Consider the following 16,131-nt stretch of genomic DNA (forward strand, 5'->3'; position numbering starts at 1 on the left):
AAAGAGTGCCATGGATATTGCAACTCTTGGCACCGAGGGTAAGGATTCTCCCATTCCCTCCTTTTGTTTGATTAAATAAGACTTAAGTGTGCGATGGGCACGTTCCACAATGCCTTGTCCTTGAGGGTTATAAGGTAGGCCAGTCAGATCTGTCTACAGAAGTGCCTGAACTTTTGAGAGGTATAAGCCGGCCCATTATCTGTTTTTAAGAAGCACACAGGTGGCTAGGTAAAGTCTTATTTCTGTAATACAGCTGAACTTAAAACTATATAGAGCTACATTATATTTCTTAAACAGTAGCTAAACTTCTTTCTGAGGCAGGGTTTTTTTGTGACTTTGGAGCCTGTCCTTGAATTCGATCTGCTGGACTAGGCAGGCCTTGAACTCATAAAGATCCATCTGCCTCTTACTCCCGAGTGCTGGGATTAAAGGCGTATGCCGCCAACGCCCTCAACTTAAAGGCGTGTGTCACCAACACCCTGAGCTTAAAGGTGTGTGCTACCAACATAATAGATTAGCATCTTTTACAAAACAAGAACTTTACATTGTCAGGCTTTGCTTAAAAATAATAAATTCCCTTAAGGTCTTTCTGTAATATATAGAAGCATTAACATTTTAAATCTTAACTGAAAAACTTGTTTCTAAGATGGTACCTCTAATTTCCATGCGGTCACCTTTAGTCAAGATGGCGGTCTAAGTATCCTTTTTTTTAACTTCAGCAAAATGGCTACCGTCACTCATGTGACCAGCTAAAAATGGCTGTAACTTGCATTCTTTGCTTGTAACAGAACTTAGATTATACCAGGAAATAGAACATTTTAAAACAAGCATACATAAATTACTTGAGCAACTTTAGGATATGAGGCTTTCCCCAGGCACCCCAGGTCTCCAAGCAGTGTTGGATCACATGTGCGGTCTTTTCCCCTGTCAAAGATTGGGAAAGCCATCTGCAATTTTCTCCGCTCCTCTAATGGTAAAAAGGAGTCGGTACCAAATAATGGGGGTGCTGATTGAAGTACACCCGCTGGATTAACAGGTCTCTTAAATTTACTGGGGTGTGACCGGTTATCCCCTATTTTCTCTCCCCTCTTTTTTGTTTCTTTTTCACCTAGCTGAGCTGTTTCCCCAGTATTTAAGACTTCATCTCCTGAGCTTTCAGAGTCATCAGAGCTATCAAGATTTAAAGCTTTAATCTCATTTACAGAATCATCTAACAAATTACTCACTCCCTTGTCATTAGACACCCCGGGAGGTCCTTTATCCTTATTCGTTGCCATTTTGTTTTTTGTACACACTCCCTTGCCATTAGACACCCCGGGAGGTCCCTTTTCCTTATTTGTTACTGGGCGCTCCCCACCTCTCAATACGTTCAGTTTCTGACATGTAATTCTGGACTTCTTCAAGATTGCTACAACAGTGAAAAAGATCAACAATCCCAAGCCAAAGTCCAGAAAAGACATACCTCTCCAAATTTACCACCCTGCAGTTCTGAATCCGCCTGTCTGAGGGGTCTCCATGGTGCCGGCGATGTTAACAAGTTCCCGGGTTTCGGCACCAGATGTCCCGCGCGATCATGTCGCCAGCAAGAACAACACAGGACATTCGGATCCTTCTGCTGTAAAGCTTTTATGCGTCTTGAGAGAGAGAGCATAAGCTTACAAAAGTGGAGACCCCGAGCCAAGAATCCCATCCCCTAATAAAGGCTGGCAACCGCCGCCTTCGACGTGTTACCCCATGATTGGCTGTAACTCATCGGACCATATGACGCCATGGAAGAGGCAGAGATCAAGGAATGGAAAGTTACCCAGCGCCTGTGCGTGCATTAACTTTACATTCGGTGCCTGCCGGATGCAGGCGCCATCTTGTAATGGAGAATGCAGGGACGGCTCCCTACAGCAAGCCCCATTCTCTGAACCCCAGACATTCTTTATTTATACAAGCAAGATAACACCATAGTGTACTTAAGTTTTAAGAAACCTGAACTCGACGGGCATTGGTGGCTCACGCCTTTAATCCCAGCACCCCAGCACTCGGGAAGCAGAGGCAGGCGGATCTCTGTGAGTTCGAGACCAGCCTCTTCTACAAGAGCTAGTTCCAGGACAGCCTCCAAAGCCACAGAGAAACCGTGTCTCGAAAAACCAAAAAAAAAAAAAAATTTTTAACTTTTATGTGCAGCATCAGCACAGGAACTAAACATGTTTCTAAACAAGATGATTGGATAAAGAAACTTTAATGGCATAACATAACTATTACATTTCAAGGTGCACTTAGGAGGCTTAACATCTGTAACTCTGAAAGGAATATGAGAAAGACCAAGGAAAATCTCTAGTAAATATAATGTGTGAAAAGAAAAGAAAGTGGGTAGCTATCTTCCATGCTTGGCTTAGATTTTCTATACAATTGGGTTACCCTGGATAAATGGAAAATTTCAAAAACTGTACACAATGTGTTATGAAAAAGATACAATATGTTTTTTGACCTTTACATATGCATGTTAAGAAAATAAACTATGCCTTTAATGACTGCCTTTGAATAATCTGCATTGCACAATGCTCATAACATTGAGTCTAGTAGATGACAATCATTGTGATAAAGACTCTTATTTATTTATTTATTTATTTATTTATTTATTTATATTATAGCCCTACCACAGTTTCTCCTCCCTCCTCAGTCCACTCCTCCTCTGTTTCTGTTCAGAAAGGGGCAGGTTTCCCATTGTTATTAACAAAGCATCGAATATCTAGTTTTGGTAAAGCTAAGCTATTCCCCTTGTATTTAGGCTGGGAAAGACAATACAGTATCAGAAATTGAATTTACCTTATTTTTGGTATTCAAAAAAACCCTTTGAAAAGTCTGGGATGACACTGATTTTATAAAATACTGAGCATCTGGGTGCATATGGTATTGCAAATGTCACAATGAGACACAATAGACTAGTTAAAGCTGTCTTTAGGTAAGAGACCTTTTGAACTAGTGTTTCTTTTTTTTTTCTTTTCAACTTTTTTATTTGAATTAGAAACAGGATTGTTTTACATGACAATCAAAGTTCCCTTCTCCCACCCATCCTCCCCTACCATGACCCCGACTAAAACCCTATCTATCACATATCCTTTCTGCTCCCCCTGCATGGTAAAGCCTTCCATAGGGTGTCATCAGAGTCTATTGTGTCCTTTGGGATAGGGCCTAGGCCCACCCCCATGTGTCTTGGCTCAGAGAGTATTCCTCTATGTGGAATGGGCCCCCAAAGTCCACACCTATGCTAGGGATAAGTACTTAACCACTACAGGAGGTCCTGTAGATTTCCGAGGTTTCCTCATAGAAACCCATGTTCCTGGGGTCTGGATCAGTCCCATGCTGGTATGGGAGATACCATGAACTAGTGTTTCTAATCAGTAGATACTTATGAATCTTGCGATTTTGAATGTAAAGAGTGATTAATAGCCAAGAAAATTAATATGATCTGGTCCCAATTATCTTAAACCACAGATATAAGGATTTTTATCTTATTTATAAATGATATTTATAAATGATATTTACATTTCCACATAACCTTTCTTGAAAACATAATTGTAGTGTTTTAGACAGGATGAGAGCCAGTCACTCTTGGTAGATCTAAAAGATCCATGGCTAGGTGAATAACTCAATTTTAACATATCTGAATGAATCTAAGATTATTCTAGGCCTCTTAATCCAGACCACTGCAGATTAGAACAAATAATAGCTCCAAAGGTGCAGTCTTCCTCCTGTGAAGCACTACACACTCTGGATCTGCTGCATTACTAGTTTAGGTCAGCTTGCTTAGGAATGGAAGCCTTCATAAAGAAGTTGTCTAAGGCAAGAGTAGAGAGTATCATGTTTCCATACTTCCTTATTTAGACATGGAAACTGGGGTGAGGTAATGTTTTTCTTTAACAAACTGAGCAACAGCAGTGGTGAGAAGAGAAGCAGAGAGAAAAAGTACTTAATAAGATAATTTATCCTTTTGCTGCTCATTCAGAAATGACAAGTTAAGATGTCAGAATAATGCATAAATTCTGACATCTTCAAGTCTTTGAACATTCAAGCACAGATCTAGGTTTGACAAATTCCAAGACATGCAGAAAAATCTCTTAAAACATTATTGTCTCTGGGGAATTGTCATTTGGGGCTATTGAGGAGAATTAGCATTGTTGAGAAGAAGGAAACCTCAGGAAATTAAGCCTAAACCATTTGTGTACTCCAGCAGTGAACAATGAACAGCGTGGAGAGACCAATGACATGATGACTAGCGTCAGACAACCACAGTTTGTCAAACATGTGATTCTAGGGATCCCACTGCAAAGCTCCAGTGCAATAGAACTCTCTCTCTCTCTCTCTCTCTCTCTCTCTCTCTCTCTCTCTCTCTCTCTCATTCTCTATTGCTCTGTCTCCCCCTTTGTTACACTTCAAGAGGAGCAAGCATCATTGTATAATGGTGTTCATATTTTTATGTGTAGTATTTTATAGAAAAGATTGCATGCATTTTTCAGTCTGCATGTCAGATCTTGTGGGGCTGTCAAGTCTCCTACTGGGTGGAAATGTGAGTGGTGAATAGACTCAGTGGGAAACAACGCTCTGGAATAGAGATTTGGATGTAAAATGGCGGTGAGAATGTTACACAGTACATGCCTTTCCTAGCTGATATCTTTTTTATTTCATAAGCCTCTCTTAGAAATTAATAGAACACTTAAGTGACTTGTAAACTTTCATGTACTCTACAAAAGGAAGAAAAGCCATACTTTTCTACTATGATTTCTATAGTGATATTCCTGTATGTAGGAAGTGGTAATCCATAATATTCTTTTTTTATTTTCTGATAATATATTTCTTTTTTCATAATTTTTATTAGAAACAAGCTTCTTTTACATGTCAATGCCAGTTCCCCGTAGTAAGTCTTCCATACTAAATATCTGTTTCTGGTATGAGGAAGTTATGTAACACTGTTTACATAACTTCCACCATCACTTACTTTAAGAATCTTTTGCGATAGAACATAATTGACATTTTATCCTGGTTTTTAATTAATCGAATACCTTGGTGGAATTTTCTGAATTTTGCAAAACAAGATGAGTTCCTAAAAAGAGACTGTATCTTATTGACATTGGACAGCACTTTTATATATGATATATTTTACATGTGTGTATGTGTGTGTGCATGTGTCAGGTAAATGTGAGTCTGAGCTTGAAGAGGCTGGAGGACGATGGCATTGAATAGTTTTTTATCAAAAACTATTGTGCATCTTCTTTGAGACAAGGGCTCTTTTTGGTCCTATGATAACCTGCTAGGGTGAATTCATTGGTCATGGAGTTCCAGGAATCCTCCTGTCTTTGCCTTGCAAGCCCTGGGTTTTAATGTGCACTCCCATGTGCAGTATTTTTACTTGGGTTCTGGGAATCAACTCAGACACTCATGCTTAGAAGGCAAGTCATTTATCAACTGAGCCATCCCAAGCAGTGTAAAAGCAAAAAAAAGAGAAGAAAATATAAACAAACTTTACAATAAAGAAGGATAAAACAAAGACAGAACAAAGGAAAGTAGAGAGAAAACAGATAAAGGAGTGCTTGCGTGAGCCACATCTTCTTAACCCACAAGATGTCTAGGGTGAGAGGCTCAGAAATGGATCAAAAATATGATAAATGCAATGCACATACTAATTGCACATGCTCCATGGAATGCTAATTCCTTTACACCTGTCCTGAAGGCATGTAACTTGACCATGATTTATCATGCTTCCAGCACCTGCTGATGAGTGTTTCCCTTTGGAATTATTCTTTCGCATCCTTTTCACACAGTAGACTTCAGAATGCTGTTGTAATATGTAGAATTTTTAATTGGAGAGTTGTGCTGTACTTTTTTAAGGTACAGAAGCAAAACAATGGAATTATTGTCCATGGGCGATGTGTCTAACTCCTCACTTAGCATGTATGTTTTCAAACATTCATAAAAGTATGTACCCATGGCTGTTTGTCTTGCAGTTGGGATTAGAATCTTTATTACACACCAATATTATTTCAGTTCAGCCTACTAGGAACTTTTTCAGTTTTCTCTTCCACACCTTTCACACACCTCAATGATGCTGAGTGTGTGAGGGGGCTTTACCTTCACATATCACAGGATATCAGGATCATCTAGTGGATGTATTGTCCTGTTCTTACAATTAGTCGAAAGAATCCTCACACTTTGATTGCAAAAATGGTATTAGCAACTGTACATTGGCAAGTAGATATTCTACTGTGATGCTAATGTTTTTAAGAGTTCTTAACTGACAGCATGCATGTGTGTAACAAAACTTGTATATATGCATAGTATAAATATTTCTATATAAATAAATCCAAATTTATTTCTGTGTAAATAATTCTACATTTTAGCAGTAATAACTCTCCAACACAGAGGATCTCTTCTCTGGTGTCCATTTGTTTAATTGCTCAGTTCCAGAATTTCAATACAGATGCACAGTGGATTTAGAACTCTTAGTCTGCCCACCTATGGGAAAAACTTCATTGGACAGAATGTAGCAATCAGTCTCCAATCATATTGACCCGATTGGATTACAGAGTTACTTCTATTAGTACCTTCTTTCACCCCTCCCAACACCCACTTCACTCACATCATTTACATAAGTGTTATGATTTGTTGTCACATTCTGAGCTGCATCCTGTGATTCTCCTGGCTTGTAAACTAGTTTTTAGAAACTTGCATATATTAAGAATTTTTCCTCCATATTTTAAATTTCTACATGTTTTGACAAATGTTAAATATCTTATATTTATTATTACAGAAGCATCCAGAATAGTTTCATTTTATTAAAATTCTTCAGTGATTCATCCATTCTACCTTCTGTTTTCTCTCACTACAGTATTTATGGCATTCATGGTCTCTATATTTTTCTTTCCCAAAATGTTGTTTAATTTGAGTTATACAGCATATACTCTTCCAGGTTGGCTTATTTCCTTAGCAGTGAGAATTTACAATTCACCCAAGCCTTCTTATAGTTTAATCACATTTCACTTGTGCACATTGTTCCTCCGTATGAATGTATCACACTTTAGTTACAAAATATCCTCTGAAAGAACATTAAATGCTTCTAATTTATGAATACATCTGTTATAAACACTTGTATACAGAAAGTTTTTATGTAGAAATAAAATTTTACATTAGCTGGATACCTGCCTAGGTATGTGATATTGAATCGTGTGGAAAACTCTGCTTAGTTTTGTAAAACTCGCTGAAGCTGTTCCTCAATGAGAAGTACCATTGTCACTCTTCCCAGCAATGCATGAGAATCCTTGTGGTTTCAAGTACTCAATTGGAGACACAATTGTCAATTCTTTCTTGTTTTGAACCACTGTAACATGCATTAAATGTTTGATCTTAAAAATCAATTTCTAATGACAGAGGTTTCTGGGCACCTTTTCTATTTCTCCATCTAACAACCTTTGGTTCACCACTTACAGATCTCCTTTGGTAAGCCATCTTAAGATACATTGGTCATTTGGAATTCCCTTGTCACATCTTCAGTCCTAATAGATAATTTCCACTCTTGGATGCAAACCATTTATCAGATATGTGTTTGTAGCTATTTCCACTTTGTGATATTGGTTTCTTCCTTTAACTGTACCTTCTGCAGATGCTTCTTAAAGTAGTAGTTTAATAATGTCTGTTTCTTCAGTTTCTTTTATCATTATGTTATGAGAATTATACTTGAATTTCACTATATAATGCAAGGTGACATATTTTTTCTCCTACATTTTCATTTTCAAGTGATAGAGTTTTATATTTTAACTTAAACGTCAAGATTCATTTGAAATAATTTTTGTTATAATAAGCTTGCTTGTTATTATTATTATTATTATTATTATTATTATTATTATTATTTATATTATTTCAGGAAATTCTAGGCTGCTATTGTTTTTATTATAAGGGATTTCCCCTCCCATTTAGGTTTTTGCTATTGTTCAGTGAAGCTGGATTTATGTTGAGATCTTTGATCCATTTTGACTTAAGATTTGTGCAAGGCGATAGGCTTGGGTCTAACTGTAGTCTTCTACATGTCTGCAACCAGTTATGCCAGCACCATTTATTGAAGATGTTCTCTTTGTTCCATCATATAAATTTGGATTGTTTGTCAAAAATCAGGTGTTCCTATGTGTGTGGGGTAATATCAGGGTTTTCAATTCTATTCCATTGGTCTACCAGTCTATTTTTGTGCCAATACCAAGCTGTTTTCAGGACTATAGCTCTGTAATAGAGCTTGAAGTCAGGGATGGTGATGCCTCCAGAAGTTCCTTTATTGTATAGGGATGTTTTGGCTATCCTGGGTCTTTTGTTTCTCCATATAAAGTTGAGAATTATTCTTTCAAGGTCTGTGGAGAATTGTTTTGTGATTTTGATGGGGATTGCATTGAATCTGTAGATTGCTTTTGGCAAGATTGCCATTTTTACTATGTTGATCCTACCTATCCAAGAGCATGGGAGATCTTTCCATTTTCTGGTATCTTCTTTAATTTCTTTCTTTAGAGACTCAAAATTCTTATGGTACAGGTCTTTCACTTTTTTGGTTAGTGTTATCCCAAGGTATTTTATGTTGTTTGTGGCAATTGTAAAGGGTGATGTTTCTCTGATTTCTTTCTCCACCAATGTGTCATTGGTGTATAGTAGGGCTACAGATGTTTTTAAGTTAATCTTTTATCCTGCCACTTTGCTGAAGGTGTTTATCAGCTGTAGTAGTTCCCTGGTAGAGTTTTTTGGGTCATGAATGTAGGCTATCATATCGTCTGCAAATAGTGAGAGTTTGGCTTCTTCCTTTCTGATTTGTATTCCCTTGATGTCCTTTTGTTGTCTTATTGCTCTAGCTAGGACTTCAAGGACAATATTGAAGAGGTATGGAGAGACTGGACAGCCTTGTCTTGTCCCCGATTTTAGAGGAATTGGATCGAGTTTCTCTCCATTTAATTTGATGTTGGCTGTTGGTTTGCTGTATATTGCTTTTATTATGTTGAGGTATGTTCCTGTTATCCCTGATCTGTCCAAGACCTTTATCATGAAGTGGTGTTGGATTTTGACAAAGGCTTTTTCGGCATCTAGTGAGATGATCATTTTTTTTTCTCAATCTGTTTATATGGTGGATTACATTGATGCATTTTGTTATGTTGAACCATCCTTGCATCCCTGGGATGAAGCCTACTTGATCATGTTGGATGATTTATCTGATATGATCTTGTATTAGATTTGCTAGGATTTTATTGAGAATTTTTGCTTTAATGTTCATGAGGGATATTGGTCTGTAGTTCTCTTTCTTGGTTGTGTCTTTGTGTGGCTTGGGTATCAAGGTTATTGTAGCCTCTTAAAAAGAGTTTGGCAATGTCCCTTCTGCTTCTACTTTGTGGAACAATTTGAGGAGTATTGGTATTATCACTTCTTTGAATTTCTGGTAGAATTCTGCAGTGAATCCATCTGATCCCGGGCTTTTTTTGGTTGGGAGACTTTTGATGACTGCTTCTATTTCCTTAGATAGTGTAGATCTGTTTATGTTGCTTATCTGTTCTTGATTCAATTTTGTTAAGTGATAACTGTCGAGAAAATTGTCCATTTCCTTTAAATTTTCCAATTTTGTGGAGTACAGGTTTTCAAAGTATGACCTGAAGATTCTCTGCATTTCTTTAGTGTCCATTGTTATGTCCCCTTTTCATTTCTGATTTTGTTAAATTACATGATCTCTCTCTGCCTTTTGGTTAATTTGGATAACGGTTTGTCTATTTTGTTGATTTTTCTCAAAGAACCAATTGTTCAGTCAAAGGAAGCCAATTAGATTTTGCATGTTACTAGCCTGCATTCTAGCCTTCTCTATTCACCCATATTTTAACAGCTTCACTGTTATTTTGAATCTTTAAGGCGTGCTTTGTATCATTTTCAAAGAAAGTTTAACTTCTTTTGAACTGTATGTGCTCTTCTTATACTGACTGTCCTTCTGGGCCGTGTTAAGAACATTTAGGACAGTTGTCACATCTCCCTTATAGTAGGGGCATCTAGTTTAATGGCATTGAGGGCTGTGTTACCTGCAGGGTTCTGTAGGTGTTCTCTCTCAGGTGGTCATAGCTCCCCTTTGGGGGTAGCTTGCAAAGAGTTTACTCATGAATGGGCAGTGCATTTTGTTAATTTTCTGTCCAATTTATATGGTCCTGTGATTTTTCTTATTAGTTTGTGGTACTGGATTATGCTCATTTGTTTTTTGAATGTTGACTCAGCTCTAAATACTTGGAATGAACCTTAGTTGGTTGTGTTGTGTTATTCTCTTAACCCATTTGGATTTGTTCAAACATTTTGTTAAGGAACTTTTCCTGTATTTAGTAGAGTTATTTGCATGTAGTTTCTTTATTGTAATTACTTTGATTGTAAAGCAGTGCTTCCCTCTCTTCCCGATCTGCTTTTAATTTAATGTTAAATTTCTGTATGTTTTCATCATACAAAATGGTGCTTGAAATATTTATAGGTTGAGGTATGACTAAATCAAGCCATCTCATATGTATATCTTTTTCATATAAAATTGCAAAATCTTCTATCAACAATTTCCAAATTCCAAATTTCCAAAGCCACTGTCACTAACTGTAATCACCATGTTGTACAATGGAGCTGGTGAGTTTCCCTGCCATCTAATTGTCATATTATTTTATTTATTTACTTTTAGTTTATTCATTTGAAAAAATTCATATTTATTAAAAATAGATTGTTTTTTCATATAATATATTCTAATCACCATTTCCCTCCCCCCTAAACATCCTCCTCACATCCTCCCACCCATATCCACACCCTTTCTTTCTCTTATTAGAAAGCACACAAGCAACTAAAAATATAAAAACAAACAAACCAAAATAGGACAAACAAACATTAAAGAAAAGAACAAAAGAAAAAGCAAAAGAAACTCATATAGATGTTGAGACACACATACTCCCATACACAGAAATCCCATAAAAATACAAAATCAGAAACCATAGCATGTAGGCAAAAGATCTTTGAGCACATCTCTCCAGCCCATTTACCCTAGTTCCCAAATAAACACCATTTGTCCTCTGTTCCTGTTCTATTTGGTGTAGGTACCACATTTTCTTCATATCAGCATCAGATGTTAGACATGAAAGTTGAACTGACCTTTTATCTCATCCATGTGACATCGAGGTTGGGATTTTCATTCTCCTTGATGCTATACCATTTTTCTTTTCTTTTTTTTTTTTTGCCCTTTGCTTGCCTTATCCTTCACTTGCTTTTTTTCTTATCGGTGTCTGTGGTAGGAGATTATTTAGCCTACATGTTTGAATCATTTGCCTTTTTGCCTCATAAGCTCTGACTTTTGCTGTGTCCCACAAATTGGGTACATTGCACTTTCGTTTTCATTCACTTCTAAAGATCAAACCTTTTTCTTTTCATATACATTAATTTATAAAGATTCCAGATTTTATTTTAGGGATGAGATAGGTTAGCTGCCTTTTTGTTATCTTCAAAAAGAAAGTCTGTGTTTTATAATCATTCATTTTCTTGCTGTGTGTGTTTGTGTGTGTGTGTGTGTGTGTGTGTGTGTGTGTGTGATTTCAAGTACATAAATGTGGTTACACATACATATATGTGAGTGTTCCTTCAGGAGGAAGGGTAGAAGTTGATGTCAAGTATCTTCTTCACTCAGTCTCCACTTTATTATTTGAGACAAAAATTTCTAAACCTGAAGCTCTGACTGGCTAAACTGGCTGCCAGTAGACTTCAGGGATTCACATATACATAAATACATACATACATACATACATACATACATACATACATACATTTTCAAAGAAAATTAAAGTTCTTTACAACTGTGTGTTCTTCTTCCCAGTCTTGTCGTACTTTACATGAACTTATGTTTTATTTAAATATTTATGAAGTGTGTATCTGTGTGTGGGAATGTGCCTATGAGGGTAGGCAGAGTCTAGAAGACAGTCTTAGATCACCAAGAACTGGATACTTACTGTGGTGAGGCACCTGTTATGAGTGTGGGAAACAAATGCTGGTCCTCTGTAAAAGCAGTCCATACTTAAACTCAGGGCTGTCTCTCTAGCCCTCTTTTATATCTATTAAGATAAGCTTGTGGTCTGGAATATGTTCCATCTTGTTGAGTGTCTCACGTGAGCTTAAGAAGAATGTGTTTTCTGTTCTTAGAAGGAGTATTCTGGAAGCAGAAATTAAATCAAGTTGATGGATAGTGCTGTTCAGGTCAAGTGTGACCTTATTGATTTTCTGACTTCTCCACCTATCAAGTTGTTGATGGGAGATGTTGAAATCTCTAACTGTAATAGCTGCATCTGTTCTTTTTTTCTCCAAGTATTATGCTTTGCCCCATACTGTTTGATGCTCTTTGGTCAATGCAGGTAGATTTACAATTTTAATGTATTACAGAAGCATTGATAGTAAATAGCCACATGATGCTCCTTTTTATACTGATGGTTTTCTGTGTTTAAAATATGTCGGAAATAAACACCTCAGCTTTCTTTTGATTGGTACAATTACCAACCTCTCTCTATTTATCATTAATTTCTGGTAGATAGCCTTTAAAAGAAATAGGATATCTCTCCACATTGGTATATTTACAGAGTATGATTAGCATTGTTGGGTTGATATAAAGCTTGTTTGTAACTATTTTCTATGTTTCTTTCCTGAAGATTTTACTTCTTTATCTGACTTATTTGGTTTTAAGTAATCACTTTATGTGAACACAGGTGTCTTTCTCCTCTCAGCCTGTTGTTGACTTTCCTTTATGTTAAAAAATAATGATTGTTCTAAGTTAACAGGAAACAATTTAAGAAGCTTATAATCTATGCTATTTTCCTCTGCCTGAGGAGAATCTCTTGACATTGCCTGTAGGGATAGGCTATTCAGTGAACATCAATCTTTTGTGCATCTAATGCCTTTCCTTTTTTTGCTTTTGAAGCATATTTTGGCTTGTTTTAGATCTCTAGGTTAGCCTCCCCCTCCTTCCTCTTCTCTCTCACTCTCTCCCTTACTCCCCCTCTTCTCCCCCTCCCCATCTCAAAAATAAATGTTTCATGTTGTCTTGCTGTTTCTGAGATTTCTGAGAAGGAGGCAATGATCCTTATCCTCTTCTTACTGTAGGTCAGTTTTTCTGTCTATAGTCAGTTTCAGTAATATCTCTTTGTTGTTGCTTTTGTGCTTTTGAATGTGGGTTATAAGTTTTCATTTATATGGCTGGAAGGATATTGTCCTTCTTGGTCATTTTGAGCTCCTCTTCATTAGGTGTCATTAATTTTGAAAATTTGTCATTTCCATTATTGGTTGAAACATTTCTTTTACTACATTCCTCCTTTACATTCAAATATTCCAATTATGTCTGTATTACACCTTTTAGTTACCTTGCAACTCTTTGATGCTGTCTTTTTGTTATTAATATTTCTCTTTGTATTTCTGTGTAGAGTATTTCCATTAACGGGTGTTCACAATGGTAACTCTTTCTTGAGCTATATTGCATTATTGATGAATCCATCAAACACAATTTTGATATGTCGTACCATGATGATGATTTTTAGCATTTCTATATGGTATTATTAGAATTCACATATCTTTTTTATTAACCTGCTCTTATGTGTCAGTGTAACTATTTTTCTGTTAGAATCCTTAATATATTAATGTAGTTATAAATTTTCTATTAATCCAACATTCATATCATATATGAATCTTTTTGGTTGGTGTTGTTCTTTTAAATTATATCATTTTTACTTTGGTGTATTTCACAGTTTTTGCTGAAAGTGGGCTTATATTGTGTAAGAGGAACTGAGGGACATATGCGCCAGATATTAGTTATAGTATTCTGAATAAGATTAGGTATTTTTCTTGTGTTTCCTGTGGCCATAGGGATCAGTCCTGTCCTGGTGCCCTCATTTGTGGCATTTCTTTTTTTACTTTGAACTGCCCTGAGAACTTTTCCTCAGAGAGTGTCTGTTTATTGGAATTCTTTCATGTTTCCTCTGCTGATATGATGATTTTCAGAGAAGAAAAGATGCATTTAATTCTTCATTTAAATCCCAGTCTTAAGGTAGGTTTTGTTTCTTGTCTATGAATATCTTTTTTATAATGTCTGATTTTTTAAAAAAAGATTTATTTATTTACTATGTATATAGTGCTCTGTCTGCATGTATGCCTGCACATCAGGAGAGGGCACCAAATCCCATTATAAATGGTTGTGAGCCACCATGTAGTTGCTGGTAATTGAACTCAGGACCTCTGGAAGAGCAGCCAGTGCTCTTAACCTCTGGGCCACCTCTCCAGCCCTCTATGAATACCTTATGTTTCTATTTTTTATAGTTCCTTCAATCCCAGTTAGTTCATGCAGCAAAAATGGGTATGTCCAGATGGAAGACCACCCTTGTCTCATGATTCTGAGACAAGGCTATGTTTTATTTTTTTTCCCCTGGGGAGAAATACATGATCACAGTGGTTATACTTCCCTTCTCCTGCCAAACTCATGTGGAACTCTTTCTTACAACATCACCATGAGAACTTGGTGAATTCTGTGGTCTTAAAACACATGAAAGTATAGAATCCACCAAGACAAGTCAATCATCACCATTTTTTTATTTTGATTCTTTAGACTTGTCTCTGGATTTGCCTATTTGTCCAGAGTTCACAGTGGTGACCTACCCTCTAAACTCTATTCACAAGTGGTTGCCCAAGTAAAGTTCCTGCTTCCTATTCTTGCAGCCTCTTCATGATGTAGGGATAGGCATGATGATGCCCGATCCCTCACATGCTAGAACTGACCTGGAAGTATGCTACCCCTACTAAGAATTTGTGTGGACCTTTTGTTAAGTCTAATGACAGTGATTTTAGATATTTATTATTATTAATGGAATGGCTCTCATGTCTTTTGTATTATCTTGTTTAGTGACATTAAATTTTCAGTTTTCCTAAGTGTTGAATCTAGTAGTGGCATAATATATCTGTATTCTGCTAAAATACATTCTATATATTTTATACACATATAAAGTAATGCAGGATTCTATGTATCCTGCTAAGAAAAATCTTATATCAGTAAAAATGTCCTGACCTATTCATCAGTTTTCAAAGCACATGTTTTGTGTCAAAGAAGATTGAGTTATTCTTAGAGACCTTGTGAGAAAATTGAGGTCTTTATATGTTAACACTCTGCAGATAATTTTTACAAACTCTAAAATTTGTCAACTTTCAGTCTACGGGTTTTCTATAGGTTATAAAGCAAACATATAGTCATTTAAGCTACCATATGAGGGTGTTACAGGATTACATTTACTTTTTGAAAACATTTAAATGAGTGCTTTGCAAATGGTAAGAGGAAATTAGATTATGGCTTGTTTTATCTTCATTTTACTGGCAAGAAATTTGAAATGGTGAAAGTCTGCTGTCATTTCCAGAGTCAAATAATTACTCAAAGACTTAGCAATGTAATGGGTTATGATCGATTCTTATCACATTATGAGGTACTTTACACAAATGATATTAGTATTTTAAGATAGCAATTCTGATCTACATTTTTTCTTATTGAAACATCCTGAAAAAAATGTCAACAGTTCAAAGAATTTGATGCTTTTTGATGCAGCATGCATCTCTTTCATAAAAAGTTTACTAAATATGTAATTTAGGCCATGTTTTGCTCAAATACCACCAAAGCAATCCCCTTCACATCTCTCAGAGACTTGCTGTGCTCTCAGTGGGAAAAGATGTTGTGTAAGCCCCAGCCACACAACAGTGTAGCCCTTAATTAAATGATGCAGCAACATATGGGGATTAGCAAAGAGATTAAGAGACTAATAGAGCAGAACACAGTAATGCTGATGTAAATGGAGAGGAGCTTCATGTTGGAAAATTAGAAAAAGCATAATAACCCATGACAAAATGCAAAATCATACCAAAAAACCTGTGAGTGAAAACAGATCCTGAAAGGTCACTTAGCTTTTAACAGATTCTGTTTTCCAACTACAGGAACTTCAGGAGAAGGTGGCTCAAACCTTTTTAAAGGCTCAAGTGCATAGGAAGATGCAACTGTAATTGGCAGGTTATCTTATTATCTCATTCATTCACTCATTCAATTCTTCATTATGT

The sequence above is a fragment of the Cricetulus griseus genome, chromosome 3 (assembly GCF_003668045.3).
Source record: "Cricetulus griseus strain 17A/GY chromosome 3, alternate assembly CriGri-PICRH-1.0, whole genome shotgun sequence".
NCBI classification, from domain to species: Eukaryota; Metazoa; Chordata; class Mammalia; order Rodentia; family Cricetidae; genus Cricetulus; species Cricetulus griseus.